The sequence below is a fragment of the Athene noctua genome, chromosome 7 (assembly GCF_965140245.1).
Source record: "Athene noctua chromosome 7, bAthNoc1.hap1.1, whole genome shotgun sequence".
NCBI classification, from domain to species: Eukaryota; Metazoa; Chordata; class Aves; order Strigiformes; family Strigidae; genus Athene; species Athene noctua.
In genome coordinates this window covers 27,177,327-27,193,748 of record NC_134043.1, presented here as the reverse complement: position 1 = coordinate 27,193,748, position 16,422 = coordinate 27,177,327, and positions in this window count along the sequence as shown.

The window sequence follows — 16,422 nt, the reverse complement described above, 5'->3', positions numbered from 1 at the left end:
ATTATCATTTAGATTATAGGTACCTATATAATAACTGGACTAAGTTGTTGTACTCTGGCTAGGCCAAGATGTTAATTAGACAACAAATTTTTAAATCTACACTTAACGGTGTCTTTTTTGGCTGCCCATAGCTAAGCCCACACACAACAAGCATGCTCTGCCAGGGTCTTTCCCTCAAAAATTTCTCCTTACTGTCTGTCAGAAGATCAGGCTGGGTCCACAGTCGCTACTTCCCATGACTGTCTGCAGAAATTATATGTTGCATCAGCTCAGCTCCTATGGAAGCAGAGAGCTCTGGAGGATGGATGTCAGGAGGGAAGCTGCAGCCAGGTAGCCTCACCAAGAAGTCGAGAGGACTGAGCAATCGATGCTGTTTAATTTCTATATTTTTTTTTTTCTTGTTTCATTTAAATAATTTCTCATACACATGGTCATCCCTGTCAGACATGGAAACTACTGAGGTGCTCACAGGAGTACCCTGAGACAATGATACGGCCTTTCCAGTGAGGACTGGGAATGCGTGGAGTGACTTATCCCCATGAAATATCACAACAACCCTTCTACCTTCCCACCATCTCAGCAGAGCAGTGCTTCCATTCCCATCCATTGCTGCAGACACCCACATGAACACTTCTCAGCTTTGTCATCCCTGTGAAAATGTTAGAGTTTAACGTCCAAGCCACTGAAACAAAGAAAAATGCAGCTGGGGTATCTCTTCTTGATGTTATTATATTAAAAGGGAAAATAAAATGAAATAGCAGAAGCTGGAGGCAATGCAGATGCATCCTACCCCTTACCTCATGCTTCTGGAGAAAATGATTCTTTTTTCTTCACTTTTGATTATGGCACTTTCTTTAGGTCTTGGGAGATAAACTGCTTCTTGAAATGAATTTTCTAGTGGGGAAAAAATCATGCAAGAAACTTTGGGGGCCATCTGTTTTTACAGTGTCATCTGATTTGACTGCACAAAGCATATGCTGTAGCAGTCCTGGTATAGCCACGGACTTAGCCTCTGTCTAAATTTTTTTTTTTTTCTTCACAATCTGTTGGTCAAATAGAAGATGCTGTCTTAACCAACTTAGGTTTCTTTAGTCACTGAAGCACCAAAAAATAAAGAGGTCATTAAGCCTGTTTTCTATCTTAAAGGTATGTTTTACCTCACAGGCTACATATTTGTTACCCTGTCAGATGGGTGTTTGTCAAATCTTAAAGAGCTCTAAACATGGGGGCTTTACCACATCAGTAGACAGTGTTTTAGGGCAAATCTCTGCTGCTATTTACAGTGCTGCAAATAATGCAGTCAGTGTTACTCTTGTTGACATTAAGCCTGTTACTTCTTGTCATCTGCACTGTGGACACAGAGATCATTTCCTCCTTCTCTTACAGAGTCATTTATCAGCTGAGGTCTCTTATTTGTGTTTTTTTTCCTCATGACCTGGACACACAGTCCTTGTTCATGGTGCCAGAAGCCTGTGGGAGCACTCAAAGGTAAAGCTACGGCAAAAAGTCTTGCAGCAAGTATGTTCATCCCATGGGCAATCTGGAAAACCTTCTCCAAACTGGTAAAGGGTCTGACAGTAGTGAGGATCCCCTTACTCCTTGGTCGTGGTTCTGTTTGGAGTTGTTTTCATGTTATCAAATAGTCTTCACAGGTAACCTTTCTTTTCTACTTGGCCCACAGGGTAGTTATGGGTTATTTCACTTTGAGACCTCTACCTATCATAAAGATAATGTAGGGACAGGACAAAGCCTTTCTGAGCCCCCATGGAGAAGATTAAGAACCCAAACTACACTTCTGGCAAGAGAACCTCGAGACATTTGTTTTGTACAGTTATTCTAGAGACCAGAAAGGGATTAAGGCACAAATTTTCTGTATACAGACAGCTTCGAAACAACCTTTGTGAAAGGCAACCTCTGGTTTTCATGTGGATCAGCAGAACATGCCCAGAGTTAGCCACCTTCAGTAACAATCTAATGCCAGGCAGCAGCAAATCATTTTTGAAGCTGAAATTTGAAATCTGACCTGTTATCCTGGAAAATACGGGCCTCAGAGAGCTCCCAGTCACAGAGGTGAGGCCAGAAGATGCTTGACAAAAAGAAATAAATAGCATCCTTCCACATCCTTCAAACTGAGGAGAGACATCCTGCCAGACCTTGCGGTACCCACATCCCTCAGATGTGCACCACAATGCACAGGCGAGTTTGGCTGCTGCAGCATGTAGGGATGATGCAGCCCAGAAACCAAGGATCAAAAGCCATCAGTGGACTCTGTGCTTTCTGAATCACTTAGTTCCAAAACGGCCAGCCAGACGTTTCAGTTTTGCAACGACTCATGTCTGCCAACACTCCCTCTCCCACCCTTCAGGGCAGGGTCTCCTGCTGGGGCTGTGTCCCCTGGGGGAAGGAGCACAGGCTGGTATGGCATGGAGCACCACCACCAATGGCCCCAAAAGCCTCTGCAAAGAGGACAAACTCTTCATGAAAGGGAACAAAATATACACGTCTACAAGAGTTTGTACATCAGCATGTGAGAGCCCCAAAGCCTCAAAGTAATTTCAGGCACTCACCATGGCTTGTCCTTCCTAAGCACACCAGTTTGTACTCTGACCCCTCAGGGAGATATGAAATGAAATACCAAAGCAGACATATGTGTTTCATAGACCAGCTGGGACAGTCATTGGCAGCTACCCACTTGGGCCTCATTCAGCATCTCAGGTGTCCTTCAAGCTCCCTCCCTGGAAGAGCCTGTCCTTTCTCAAGATGATCTCAGGATCATCCCTGCTACTGCTTCATTTTTTCCTTTCACTGAGGATGATCCCTGTTGGCTGCCAGGCTGAAAATACTAGAAGCAGGTAATTTTGTTGTTAATACCTCCTTGTCCTTTGCATGGGGTGTAAGGGCTCTTTGATGTTCTTCCAGCTTTCCAGAAACAAGCTTTTCTTATGTTAGGATTGGGACATTAGCTCCTACTGATATACTAAACCTCAGATGCCGCTGTAAACCAGAGAAGGATTTCTGCAATATCACAAATACATGTCTTGCAGTCAGACTGAACCAAATCAGACCTCAGATGCCTAGCCCCACATTGCATGACCTCATACCACATTCGAGGCATATCCAGTGCAGACACTGGCTAGCCCTGGCGGCAGGAGGTCTTTGCCCACGGACATCAGCCGGCAGTTTCAAGATATGTCTTGAAATAGATATTGCAGGCAAGGAAGGAGCCTGCAACCACCTTCGCCTGTGCTGCTACTGCCCCGGTCCTGGCCTGAGACAGCTGATGGGGACAGGCAGTGGAAGGACAGCTGCAGACAGTGTGGGTCTGGACACCCCATTTTGAAAGTAGGCTTTTCTACATGGCACAATCCTGGTGTAATGTCATTCTAAACGTGATCTTAAATGTGATCCTAAGGTTATCCCTAAAGTTTTTCTCTGCCTCTCTTTTCTTCTTCCCCAATAACCAAATCCTATACTCCTCAACTAGCATTTTTCATGGCTTAAGAGGAAGTAAACAAGGCAGGAATAAGCATGCAAGGTTGGCACCTAGATCCCGCAGATTCACTGCTCCAAAAGCACAGAGAAGTATCTGTCAAACCCTGGCTGGTGTTTCTTTACTGGCTCAGTTCTAGAACGCAATTTAAACCTTCATAAACATGGATATGAGCTCAAAGTGCTCGTCTATAGTTTCTGAAATCCTGCAAATCCCTCTCTTGCCCTAAAAAAATCCAAATCCTCCGGAACCACAAAATGTTTGCTCCTTCATCTGAGTCGTATTTATTTCTACATTAAATGGGAAAATCAGCCCAGAGTGTTTCTGAGGGTTCTGGATTTCTGATAGTACTTCAGGTGATAAAATTATTCCGGCATATAAAATGACATCTTGGTTAACGTGAGAGCTAAACAAGGTTACATACAGTATTTTCCACGGGGCCTGAAGTACTTGAGATTTTTCAAAGGCAGCTTGTAAAACCAGCATGTTGCTTTTCTAGGGCAAGTCTGTCCCGGATAAATCTCAGGCCATGAGCAGCAGACTGAAGTTTTTTCTGGCTCTGAGAGCCTAGCATGGAAGCACTGGGCACGTACTTAACAAGATGCAGCCAAGGACGGCTGGATGAGTCCCATCTGGAGCCTCACAGCCCCTTTGAAAAGTGTGTCAAAAGGGGTCTGGCATGCGGGGGAAATGAGAACATGTGGCAGATTACTGCACTTGAAACCAGCCGTCCGAACAGCAGCCTGGGATGCGACCCGAACACCGCCCCCAAGGCACAGCGGGGCCCTGCTGAAGTGTCCTTTGCTACCTTTCAAAGCAAGGCAGGATCAGACTAGCCTTATGCATAAACTTCCCTCTGCAACATTGCTGGGTCTCACAGGTCCCATCCCATGGGAAGACCCATGCTGGGTGTTAGAAGACCCCGTGCTCCCCGTAGTGCAGGAAGAGGACTGCATGGAAAGATAGCAATACTGCTCTGAGGCCACACGTGCTTCAAGCTTGTGCAGTCTGGACAAGGGTCTCAGGGACCCCACGGTTTCCACTTTCAGCTGACATCTCATCTAGCCCACGCTGTCCCCTTTGCTATGCAAGACAGATGTCTTGCCTGTTCATTTGCAGATGGGTGGGCCTGGGAGTTCAGTGTTATCAAGCCCAAATTGAGTGGCTCCACTCTTCATAGCCACAAGGGGAATTGGGATTTCCTGCATATTCAGGGTCCCTTGGGCTCACATGGTTGTATGTTTTATGCAGCGACTGGGAAGAACCCTCATGCATGTGGCAAGACATGGCCAAGAAATACTCTGCTGGTAGATGCTGCACAACTGAATGGTGAGTCAACTGTGGTGTTCTTCATGCAGAAGTCAGGCATTGCCACATCCCAGGAGCTGTCTCATCCAGTTGACAACAGGCTGCTGTGTGGGAATTCTGGTAGATTCAGTCTGGCTGCCAGACAGGTACTACTCACTCAAGCATGGAAGGCAGAAAGTGTGCTATCTGGGAAGCTTTTCTGTATCATCTTTGGTGCAGGGAAGGGAATTTGCAAGAGAAGGCAATTTGGTGTGAGAAACTATAACACAGCAGCGTCTGACCTGCATAGCAAAGACAGATATGACCATGTCATATCTGCATGGAGCCACGGAGACACCACACAATTTAAAGGTTTCTACTTTGAAATCAGAAAAATCATTTTCCCATCATCTCGTGCCTGGTCTACAGGCAATGCCGGAAGATACTGAAAACATTGCTTGACAAAAAGATTTGTGTAATATTTCTTGCCTGTGATGTCTGATTGGTTATTAGGTAACGAAAAGAGCTAGAAGAATATTATGGGAGCTATTTTGCTGTCAGGGAGTTATAAAACAAAGAAGTTAAGAGTTTGCCCAAGACTATAGCTCAAGGCTGCAAGAGATGTAGTAACTGAACCTCTCTCAATTGATTCTTGTGTGCAAGGGATTCTGTGAAAATCATCCTGAGTGCACAGGGGGCACAAGACAAAGGCAGTGATGCACAAAAACGTCAAGCTCCTGTTCAGGTACACTTCTGACATAAAGTTTTCTTTCTGCATTGTGCATGGAGCATGAGAGCACCCTACTGATCAACTATACTGGCTGAATCTTGTACATCACTGCCAGGGCAGATGCCACCTTCTATAAGATTTTTTGCGGGCTATTAATTTCCTATAGTTTGAGCTATCTTCAGTGAATACACCTCAGTCTAAGCTAATTATTTAGGACCTCTTCACAACACAGACAAAAAGCAAGCACATCTGGAGCAAAATTAACTGGAACCATATCAGACAAGTCAGAAGGTGACAAACTGGTCCATACAAGACCCATTTCTCTCCACCATTTATAAAGGGGGTCATGGTGGCTGTTTCAGAAGTGCATGGTTCTTTATGCTAGCAATAGACACTCACTTCAGCTCTTGTATAGTGTTTTCATGTATTTCTGGTGCAATTTTTCATAAGCTTAGATAGTTGAATCAAGCCTGCGACAACTTTGTCTCCAGTTCCTTTAAGTCCATTGATTCTAATAGCCAAATTAGAAGCATGTGTTCACTGAGCAGTTGCAAAATTGGAACTCGGGTACTCAGCTGACTCACAAACACTATTTTTTTATTCTACTTAAACTAATGATTGCTTGTTAGCCACTGGATAGGACATGTGTGCTGTATTAGTAAAAATGGATTTATTACTTTGCACATTTTTTCCAGGAAATTTGCATCAAAACTGTCCAAAAAGTCCCTTTAATTCTGTTAAAACATTTGAAACGTAGTCATATATGTTAAATAATCAGTAAATGAATAGGAGGCTGATAGTTTTTACTGAAATGTGAGGAGAAATTTAGGAAGCAAGTGATTTTAATAGGATGTCATAAGGAACTCGCTGCTGAATTGAAAATAATTTTTTTAGCTGAATATTTCTGTTCATCTTCTTTCCCATCCTGGATGGTTTCTACCAGAGTTAGGTCTATGTCATGTACATACCAATTCTGGTTTTAAAGTTGCCCAACATGATGTGATGAGTTTTGTAATTGAACATGACCCAGCAATCACCCTTGCAGCCAAAGCCAACAGCATCTTGGGCTCCAATAGGGGTAGTACTGTGGGACAGGTCAAGAGAGGTGAACCTTCCTCTCTGCTCAGCACTGGAGTGCTGCGTTCAGTGTCGTGCTACCCAGGGCAAGAGAGAGAGTATGTCCATACTGGAGAAGGTTCAATGAAGGGCCGTCAAGATGATGAAGGGATTGGAGCATCTCGCATACAGGGAGACGCTGTGAGAGTTGGGACTGTTCAGACTGGAGAAGTCTCAGGAGATCTTATTCATGTGTATAAATACCTGATGGGAAATAAAGAAGTGGTGCCCAGTGACAGGACAAGAGGTAACAGGCACAAACTGAAACATGTGAAATTCCATCTGAACACCAGGAAACAGTTTTTTTACTGTGAGATAGTGGAACTGGTTGCCCAGAGATGTTATGTGGTCGCCATGTGTGGAGATACTCAAAACCCAGATGGACACTGTCCTGGGCAGCCTGCTCTGGCTGACCCTGCTTGAGCTCAGGAGGTTGGACTGGATGATCTGCAGACCTGCCTGCCAGCCTCAGCTGTGATTCTGCTGGTCCCCATTTCACTGAAGGCAACAGAAGGTCATCTGCTCTGCCTCCCTGCAGAATCCTGAACAATCAGGGTTTCAGAGGAAAGCATTCTGCAATCATTGCATGAGGTAGTGGAAAATTAAAGAGGAATCTTGTCCCCTCTTTAGTGCACCACCTCAGCTCAGAAGGGACTCAGAAAGTGTGGGTAAGGTTTATAAACTCTCAAATGGTTCCTGACTTCATATTTCAAGGTAATCCTGCTGGATTTGGGATGACCCCTGCTTCAGAGCACCCAGAGACAAGCTTCAGGAGCTGGGCATCCCACTGCTTACTAACTCCCAGTGCCTTTGTGTTCCTGGTCACCACGCTCTAGCTGGGGATGGTGGAGGAGTAGTGCGTGCGGAGCGCCATGGGTTTTGTGTGTGAAAGAGCAGCAGCTTACAGAAAGTACAGTATCTTGTGCTGATTTTGCTGCTTAGTCATACTGCAGTAACTGTAACTTGGCAGCTGGTCTTACCCTGTTCCTTGCAAATGTTTCCATTTATGGCTGGGATTATTTCCCTTTGCCTCCAAACACCACACAGATGGAAAGTCTCCAAAAGAGGAGGCCATAGATTTACATCGGGAGAAACCAGCTGTGTGTATTCATACCTTGTATTTCAAGCATCTTTTATGGGAGCACGCCACCCAGGATGCTCCAGGGATTCATTAGGGATCATTTTGTCCAGAAGCAGGCGTTGCACCTATTTGGTGGCAGGAGAGCAGATATTATTCTGGTTGTCACAGGATGCTCCAGGGATTCATTAGGGATCATTTTGTCCAGAAGCAGGCGTTGCACCTATTTGGTGGCAGGAGAGCAGATATTATTCTGGTTGTCAATATTTTCCTTACCCAGGGCTCAGATACACCGTGCAGGACAAAGGTATGGCCATTTGACCTGATTGTCCCTGCTAGCAGCTGTGTGTCACGCCTGGTCCGGCCAGGGATACTGGAGAAGGGGCATCCACATGAGCAGGCGGTGCTGGAGACCCTCAGGGCTGTGCCCATTCTCTTTCCAGAGCCATAGCTCCTGAAATCTCCTTTCTGGCCTCCAGGAAGAGAGGATCCAGTTACAGAGAGACACAGCATGTGGGATCCAGGTTCCCTCCACGCATTACAGATGTGCAGGTTTACGAAGCACTGTACTCCATCAAGACTATGGAAAAAAAGCATTTCCAGCTTATGAAGACCTTTAGGGCAGATAAAGCAGAGTCGTGACCTGAGCTGCAAAAGAGATGCCTGCTGCAAGCTTATTGCTTTGGAGGGGGCTAGAGCCTCTAGGGGAACAGCACTAGGATGCTGCACCCCCATCTTGCTCTCGCACCATGTCTTGCTTGCCTGTTCCCCATCCCCTGCTCCGCTCCATACTCACATGCCTAACGTGGAGCAGCAGGCTGAGAAGAACTGAGAAAAAAAAAGTTATTTTCCTTACCCAGGGCACCAGATTGGAAAAATAACTGATCTTTTGTATAAGGCCCAATTTCAGCAAGGCACTGAAAACCCCATGTTTTTTGCTCCCACTCCATGTAGTTTTGTGGAAATTAAGCACATGCCTCAGTGAAACCTGGACTGACTGGCCAGAGGTGGCTGCAGGTGGAGTAGGGCACCTTTGGGGCACTCACCCCCTTGGCAGGGCAGAAAGGATGCAAAGACTGGAGCACTGACCTGGCAGCTGCTTCTTCATCAGGTTACAGATAACCTCTCCATGTCTGAATTGTTTCCTTTCAAACATATGTCTGGGTTCTGGGTATTCTGTAGAAATATGTGATTTCTGGAGAAAACTTTTGAAAACAGAGCATAGACTTTTCCAGCCAAAAAAGCCTAGTCTTTGCCAGAGCCAATTCCTCTACAATCAAACCATTCAGCTCCTATGAACAGGGAACCACCATGGGAAGAACAAATGTGTTGTTACTGCCAGGCCCCGCTGATGAAGTCCTGTCTGCAGTTTTCTGGCCTGTGTTATGACAAAGATTCAAGAAAAGAAAATGGGAGCCATCTAAAACCATCATATCACAGGATGCAGAGAGTATGTGCGTTACCCCTTTCTCAAGAGCTTGAGTCCTACCCAGTCCTTTCTTTGCCCAGGCAAGGAGAAGAACAGGAGAGAAGCTCAGAGTCATGTGAGACCACAGAGTGCTCGCACCAGATGGGAAGCCAGTCCCGGGATGGGTCCTGCTCCAAGCCCCTGCCCTGGTGGCCTGGGTCTGGGACTTTCACCATGCGCAGGATCCAGACACACCAGCTCAGAAGCTGCGGCAGGGCTGTGCTGAGCACCAGTACCAGACCCAGGTAAACGTGTGCTGCTCCCCTGTGGGGGTGCCCACAGTTGCCCAGGGCTTCTGAGCAGGGCTGGAGAGTCCAACCGATGGCCTTAGGGGGTGCAATGAGCTACTAACAAGGATACTAGTGGGGCTGCTGGATGGGAATCAGCACTGAAGCTACCCCCAGAGCAGATGCAGGAGCAGATGGAGATGGGGGGAGTGACACCACTACTCCCCCCACAAAGGGGGACCCTAACACTTGGGACAGGGAAATGGGGAGATGCTCCTGCAGCAGCTACAGTGGTGGTGGGACACTGGAGCTGGTGGGATGTAGCTGATGGGTCATGAGAGCAGCTTGCTGGGGCCCACGGTGTCCTGTGCAGGGGAGAAAGTCTTTGGAAGGGACCAGTGGAGTGATATGTGGAGCAGTGGATAAATCCTGCTGTTCCCACAAAGAGACTACCCCTGTGGAGACACAGCACATGGCATCTGCTATAGGTGAACATTCAAGTGGTTGTCCTGTTCTGGGATGTCTGTTCTGCACCAGCAAGGGATGGAGGTTATCACAGTGTAAACCATCTATCCTGATCCACAGGGCCAAAGGGTGGGGATTGTCACATACATGTGTTCAAACTTATAACCTTAATTTTGGTGTTCTGTAGGGTGAGGGCGTTGTTTACTGAGTGCATGGACATAGTGTTATTATGTCCATCTGATCTGTCTGGGGGAAAAGGTAGAGTTTGTAGCACGTGTATGTTAAGGCTGTGATGATGTTAAAAGACTTTAAAATGAATATATGTTCAACTGACAGCTCTTAAATATGTGTTCCTCTGAAATACAGACTTTGGATTGCATGAAAGCAGCTCCCTGTTCTGGAAACATGTTTTCCCTGAAAACAGGGCTCTTCAGTCAGCATGATGGTATTGAAACTGAGGCTGGTGCAGCTCATGGATATCATAGCTCAGAGGTAGCAAACACAAGCAGTAATCTTTACTGGCATTTCTGGTTCAAGTTCTCTCCCGAGTGCTCTGTAACAGCCAGCACCAGCCCCTGCTCTCACCATGGGTGAGGAGGGAGCCCACACGGGTTTTCTGCAGCAGCTGCAGCATCTACAACCAAGGCGGCAGAGGGGTCAATGTAGACCTGTCACCTCCCGTGCTCCCACACCCCTTCCCAAAAGTTTCAAGACCAAAACCCTGGACTGGAAGCAAGCTTGCTGTTTCCTTGCAGAGACAAAATATGACAGAGGCTTTGCCAAAACCAACTGCTGCCTGCTGTCTCCTGTTGTCAGAAACTGCCAGCCCCCCATCCTCCCCCAAGGAGACATCTTTTCACTGCTGGCCAAGCTGTGGTCTCTCAATGGGATCCATGTGTTCTCGATGAGAGACCAGGAGAGCTTAATTGTTCCTGGTCTGGGGTGTTCTGTCAAGCACTCCTACAGCCTTCAATTATCTGGATTCCCCAGAAGGGATGTGGAAGGCTGATTTCCCCACAGGGTTTCCAGCAGCTCCTGCAACTCCTTCCTTCTCCATTTCCCTTTTCCAGCACCCTTCATCCTTTCTCACTGTGCTTGTCCTTGTGCCACCCTGAGGGTGGGCTATGCTAGACTGTATCTTGATCACAGATGAACCTTTTATTTTTTCATATCTGACAGAGATGCTAAGCAGACAGGACATCTATTTTGCCTTTGTGAGGCATCAAGGTGTGCAAACATGAACGGATTGCTTTTTAGGATGTTCACGTTTGCCTGCTCTCATGCATGGTTCAGCTGTTAAGCCTTGAAGCTTCTGCTGTGAGCAAACTGGTGAGCCTGCCACAATCGCTATCATGATTTTAGGACAGGCACAAACAATTTTGTGATTTCATGGCAGGGCACACTTTTAATACAATTATACTAGTGATGTTGCTGTGTGAAGAGGCGCTCAGATAGGTAATGTCAACAATTTCAGGAGCCTTTAGACGGCCAGAGTGATGCAAGGGAAACGTCAATGTAAAATGAAAATCTGGTTTCTGCGCAGAGGAAGATAATTATAAAAGAAACAAATAATTCATGTTTTCTTTCTCATTTCTTCTTCTCTCTATATTTTTATCTTTGTAGATGGAGGCTGTCAGAATCTGGGTAGATGAGGGACAGAAGAGAGAGCAAAGAACTGTATGAAAAGAAGAACTGTATGTAAAAGACAGTAAGTGCATGCCTGCACTTTCACCTCCCCACTGTTAATTTTGTTTATCACACACTGAAGCTGGAAAATCTCAAGCCTCTTTGGACTGAAGATAAGACTCTGAGTTCCACTGGCAGTCTTAAGGAAAAGCAGTATAAACATAAGATGTTATTTATTGTGCACATGTGATCAAAATGATATCATTTGATGTTGGAGGTTGGGCTCACATTAATGCTTAAATGAAGAGCACAGATGTTCAGTTACTGGTAAACGGGGATGTCACATCCCTGGCAAAAATATGTCAACTTCCTTGTGACTCTGATCTCTTGGGCTGATTTAAGGTGACATCAAAAAAGAATCCAAGGAAATATGAAATATTGCTCTCCTTCTGTACCTCTGTATTGCTAACTTGCTCTGCATAGTGTCTGCTTGTTTTGTCTCAGAGGAGTACAAGTTAATAACGCAGCATATTTTGGGGGGTTGGATTTTGTTGTTTGTTTGTTTTACTTTGTAGAAGGACCTCTGAAACAAACTCAGATGAGAATCTTTTTCTTAACACTGACTCTGTAACTAATTATATTACATTTCTTACATGCATAAAACTCCTGTTCGCATTTTTATGACTCTGTGCAAATACCATTTTCCTTGTCAGCAGCAGCAGATTCACATGACAGTAGAGGGGAATTTTACTGTGATGATGTACTTGGTCAGGAGGACACTTTATTACAGAATTATATTATGCATTTCTTGAGCATCAAGCTATAGCTACAGATGAAATGAGGGCCTTTAATGTTTTGTGTTAGAGCAAAAATTCGACTGTGTGCGTAAGGGAAGGGGAGGTGTTAAGTGTTGTGCCAAAAACAGAGAAGCAATGCTCTGCTGTACGTGACCTGGGAAGCTGGGCCGAAATGCTGCACAGGGTTCCCTGGATTCACATCAAATACGTGAAGAACAGCAGCCATCGAGCAGTAGGAAAGTTCTGCAACCCAAGGAACAGCAGCTGGGTGGCTGCCCACCACACTCTCCAGGACAGGGATGTTCAGGGAGCTAGGCACATCCTCACAGATGGAAAGGCAGACAAAACCAAGTCCTGGGAGGGCTCAGCACATAAATTCAGTCCAAGAGGGCTGGAGGCATGCTGGATTTTTGCTTTGTGACTTGGTGGCTGAGGTGGGCGCAGATTTCAGAGGTCTTTATCACTCCAGTTCAGAGGCATATCTGTACACCTGTGGCATATACTATTAGCAAGAGTTGAATTACCTGCAAAATTTTGGTTTTGCAAATTATCTTGCAAATTATTATGATTGCAAATGTGTGCAAAATTTTTGTAAACTATTGTTAGTTTAACCTGTGTCAAATTTGGCCCTGCATTCAGGTTGTGAAAGGGGTCATGATGGAAGCCTTTGCTCCAGGACTGCATTCGACTTCCAGAGAATTTGGGGGCAATGTTGTTAGTGAGTAGCTAGATACTTTTCCTTAACACTGCAGAAACTCCAGAAGATATTACTGTTTGGTCTTGTTTGCTATCATTTACCTGTGCAGAGTCTTTTGTCCATCAGTCCATTGATTCACACAAGCATGGATCAGATGCTCTTCTAGACCCTTGTTGGACTCCTTGCTGCCTGCATCCAAAAGGTCCTGTGGTTTGGGGAGGAAAGGATTACATTTTCCTTTAACCTCTATAAGATAAAAGCTAAAATCTTACTGTGTAGTTAAGGAGAGACTCAGGGAAGGCTTTTCAGTGGCTTTGTGCTCCTGGAAGGCAAGACAAACCTCCCTCAGGCGATGCTGGAGATACTGCTGCCAGTGTACCAGCATGGTGCTATGCCAGTAGATTTTACCTGCTCTCTTCAGTATTGACCTGGGCTCATATTTGACTGCTACACTATTGCACCCTGTGCTAAAGCATCCCAAGTGAGGACAGCCAAGCTCATTTCTCAGCAGCGCCTCCATCTCCTGGGGGTTTGTGAGGATTAGGGCTTTTCAAGAGGCTAAACTTCATGCTTTCTCTTGGTGAGCATTTTTAGTTGCAACCTCGAAGACGCAGATTTTTCATCTAGAACCTGAATCACACGTCCCTAAAGCCAGTAAAAAGACTCTCATTGGCTTCAAGGGATTTTTTTTTTTCCATATTTCCTTTCTAATTCCTTTTTACTGGTCCCATGAAAATGGGAATTACACATAATCTGTCTCAAGGATTCAGCTCCATACAAGAGTTGGTGTGGAAACATTTGTTTAAGACCTGAGGGCAGGAGAACAGTGTGATTACAGAGAGACAAAACTGGGATTAAAGACAAGATTAGCATTTCAAATAAATCAGATCAATTGCTGAGCCCTAATGTGTCCTTGCCAGGCCACCAGACTCCTGAGGGTAGTCACTCCAATCAGAGCCAACCTCCTCCCAGTCCAGCAGCCCACACTGCTGTACCCCCACATTCAGAGAAAAAATGTTTTTTTCTTATCTGATCCCTTTCAGCCCCCTCTTTTCCCAGAATAAAGCACTAATTAATTCCTTTCCTTTCTATTTATACCCATTAGTCACTGCAGAAGTGTTCCCCAGTAGATTTATGGTTCAATATAATGAGTATGTCTTGAGGGAATAATATTCATACAGTTAGCTGAAATCTAACAGAGAAAGTCTATATTTTATTTGTAACCTTAGCCAGAGTAGTCATTACGTGGGGAGGCAGTACCTCCAGGCTCCAGAAGTGAAAAAAGCAAATGTTTAGACAGGAGTTCACCAGCGGAAGAAGGAAACTGAAATCTCTTTCTTAGGTCTGTACATGGCATTAAGGACTGTGGGTGGAGCGGGATGTGACTAAGTTTCAAATATGTACATTTTTTTGAACCGTCACTGGTAACAGGCTGGGGAGGGGAATGAGGTTTCCTCTATAAACTATGTGGGTTTTTTCTCTTAATTTCATGGAAACACCACTGCAAGTTTTTCCTTCTCGTTTCTCTGGTGACAAGAAAATAAAACAAATGCAGCTGGGTCATTCTGCTCTTGCTGTATTTCACCACAAAGCCCCAAATACGCAAACTGTGTTTTAACGCTTTCCCTACCATGGGCTCTGAAACTAAAGCAGGTTTGAAATCTCCACAAAGATAGCTCGGAATTATCCAGCATGTACTGTGGACCACAGAGGCGTCAGTTGCCTCTCCAAGATCTATCTTGCCAGAGAGCTGGAATGCAATCACTTCACTATGCAAAGGCTCTTCCCAGTGAGTCAACAGATTTTGAGACTCAACCGTCTTGTCTAGCTGCATGGAAAAAATATGCTGCAAGAGACGAAAGCATGAAAAAGCAAGGATTGTGAAACTGGTAAAAGGGGAAGTATTCTGGGAGAAAGTGTTTCAGTTCGTCCTTTTCTCCACTTTCTCTGCTCACCCATTTTTTGCTTGTTAGGTTCATGTATGGTCTTGTGTTGCTGCTACCTGGCACCTCTGGGAGAGCCCTGGGCACCTTCACTTCCCCTGGTATTAAAATGGCTGAGATGACTTTTCTATCCAGTGCATGGTAGCAAGGAGACCTCAAAATGGTCAGCTGGGAGCCCTGGGTTTTTACCCTGTTGGGAGGGAGCAGCTCCAGAAGTGGTGAGCCATGGGGGCACTGTAGAAAAGCTGACTATAGACAATAAGCCTGGACTGAGCAACTGAAGGTAAAATATTAACAAGTTCATAAGTATGGCCTCAATTTTAAAAGCGCAAACTTCAAAGACACAAAGAAATTGTGCGACAAGAGCAGCTTGGCATGAGATCCCCAGAGCATCCCTGCTGTTTCTTCAAGCCAGCATACTGAAACCAATCCTGGCAAGGAACATCTTGAGCAGAGGGGAAATAAACCTTGGAGCAAGCATCATCACACTAGCAAGGTCTAAACAAACACTTCAGGAGGATTATTAGAAATAGTGGGGAAGCAGGCTCACGGCTGGCTGTAGGAGCAAAGCCTCTGTGAGGAGCAACCTGCAGCTGGGACAGAGAGCCAGAAGCACACCGTTCCTTTAGGTGGTCTCTCACAATGAAACCTCTGCTGTGCAGGTTCTGGGCCCATCAACAAAAGCAAGCTGCATCTTGCTAATGCTCCTCTGGTGGCATTAAGGGTGGCTCCTGTCAGCTTCTCTGGAGTCTGTGCAGCATGGGACCATCTGGAAGATGGGGGACTGCCACCTCCACTTCTGGCTGCTCGTTTTCCCACCACTGTATCTATACAATGCAGAGTCTCTGAGATGTCATCATCCTCCAAGGATCTTGGGCTCTAGCGAAAAAACACAAGGTCACAGATATGCGCCTCCGTCTGGCAAGGCTTCAATAATGCTGTAGGTTGGGAAATCTGTGGGACTGTTTAAAAAAACCCTCTAGAAACTCCAAACAGTACCTTCTTACATGTTAGCAAACAACAATTTATGAGCACACAAATGCTGTATATAAAAACAAGGTGATAAATAAATATGAACTGCAATAGCATAGGGGACTTAAAAGTTAACCAGAATATTAAACTAGGAAAAAGTATGCAAAGCCTCAGATTGTGTTTGTGTGTTCATGATTACTCTCTAAACATCCTGGAGCAGTGAGCTTTAATAGCCTAAATCCCAGGAAGTGCTGCTAAAATATGGTATCAAATGAACATTTACATTTTTCTTCAGAAAGATTCCCCTTTGTGTTTCATTTTACCACAATTCAAGATTGCCAAACACAATGGGGGCTGTTCACATACGTGACTTGAGTTAATCTAGAAAACCAAGTGGGTTTTCTTCTTTTGTTTCTTTAATACATGTCCTCTCCTGGGCACTGGTGAGGATGAGAAAGATCTTCCAGGGACACCTCAGAGCCAACCAAGCCTGCACCCAGTGCCTGCACAAAAGGCAGTGAGGATC